Source organism: Vespa velutina, chromosome 1 (genome assembly GCF_912470025.1).
Source record: "Vespa velutina chromosome 1, iVesVel2.1, whole genome shotgun sequence".
Taxonomy (NCBI): Eukaryota; Metazoa; Arthropoda; class Insecta; order Hymenoptera; family Vespidae; genus Vespa; species Vespa velutina.
This window is the reverse complement of record NC_062188.1, coordinates 3,269,973-3,272,007: the sequence shown is the minus strand read 5'-3', so window position 1 is coordinate 3,272,007 and position 2,035 is coordinate 3,269,973.

The following is a 2,035-nucleotide window of genomic DNA, read 5'->3' as shown; positions in this document are numbered from 1 at the left end:
ATTCTGATATTACTTTGCTCTTCTCTCGCGCGTACTCGCGCGTATCGAGCGCGAGATGTCGATGAACCCGGGAGCACGCGACACGAGCTTGCAACCCTGCCAAGGCTGCCTTTATGACGTACGACGTACGACGTACCAGAACGACGACGTATGTACGACGGCGATGAACACCGCGACCAAGAAGATGGGGAACAAACGATGCCCTCCTCCGTCTTCTAACCCTTTGGTCAATGCCGCTCGATAAGAATGAATAAGTTAAAGTCAAGCGTTCGATTTCTCACTTCTCCTCAAGTATCATGTCTTTCTCTTTCTCTCTCCTGTCTGTCTCTTCTTTTGAAATTTGTCGAAAGACTTTTTTCTTTTTTCGATCTTTCTTTCTTTCTTCTTTTTTCTTTCTTTCTTTTCTTTTCCTTTTTTTTTTTTTTTTTTTTTTTTTTTTTTTTGTTATTTTATTTTATTTTTTTTAACATCGTAGCACGCGACACTTCTGGGGGGATAAGTTTCACATGAAGGAAGGAATTTTTTCTTTTTTCTCTCGCATTATAATGATCGCCCATATTTTCTTTTTTGTCTTTTTTCTTTTTTCTTTTCTTTTTTTTTTTTTTTTTTTCACGCGCTCCACGAAGTCGAGAACGAGCGTAGGGTTGAAAACGCGGTGTTTGTAATGATGGTGAACCGGGGCTGGGAGGGAAGGATGGTGGGGAGGGGGTAGCATCTCTCACACATCCACTCTTTATGGAACGATGATTCTATCAATATTTTCTGTCTAACGTGTACTCAATCTTCGTGAACTCGTGTATATGTCCGCCCCGCGTGTGTATGTGTGTGCGCGCATATGCCATGCGTATATGTGCTCGTTCACTTTCCCTTTCTCTATCTCACTCTTTCTAATTCTCTTTCTCATTCTTTCTCACATAGTATACATATATTCTTAGTGTCAATATTTCAATATCCCGATATCGTTAATTTCTCCATAGATATTGACTTTACCTCGGCGATAATTCGATTAACTTTTATCACGGTCGCTGCGTGATCAGTTATCTCTTTTGTCCTTCATCTTTTTCTCTTTCTTCTACTTCTTCTTCTTCTTCTTCTTCATCTTCTTTTTTTACTACAACTACTACTATTACTACTACTACTACTACTACTACTACTACCTCGTATTCTTCCCCTTTTTCCTTTTACTTTTTTTTTTTAACCTTATCAACTTACACCCCTACGTGTAATTACTAGAATAGATACGAGCGAAGGTGGAGAGTTAGCCAGAAATCATGGGATCGAGAAACGCTATCTGATTTCGTTTGATCGAATAAATCATGGTTAAATCGTCCTCGAGATTTCTCTCTTTTACTACTCTTCGACGAGGAACTGATAAAAGAGTGAGGATGGGAAAAAAGGAAAAAGACGAAGATGAGGATGAAGATGAAGGGGAAAAGGAAAAGGAAGAGGAGAAGCTTGAGAAGAAGAAGAAGAAGAAGAAGAAGAAGAAGAAAAAGAAGAAGAAGAAGAAGAAGAAGAAGAAAAGAAGAAGAAGAAGATAAGAAAAGGAAGGGAAAGGGGTGGATATGGAATCGAGTCGAATCGAATCGAATCCTTTTGGTGACAAGGTCGAGGAAAGTTTTTAACGCGTGATAATGATCGAGAACCACAACGTCCACGGTGATTCGTCGATCGCGCGAAAAGTTTGAAACTTCTTTTGCCTTTCGAATTGAATCTAAGGGAGGAGTGAGGAGTGATAAAATAGGAATAGAAGGGTGAAGGAGGAGAAGATGTAGTAGTAGTAGTAGTAGTAGTAGTAGTAGTAGTAGTAGGAGGAGGAGGAGGAAGAGGAGGAGGAGAAGGAGGAGGAGGAAGAAGGGACGCCAAACGGAAACGTCGTCCGGGTAAAACGCAAGATGGAACAAAAAGAGAAAGACAGAGGAGGCGTCTTGTCCGTAGCTTCCTAGAGTTCGTTGCTCTCTCTCTCTCTCTCTCTCTCTCTCTCTCTCTCTCTCTCTCGCTCTCTTTCTCTTTCTGTCTTTCTCTCTATCTTTCG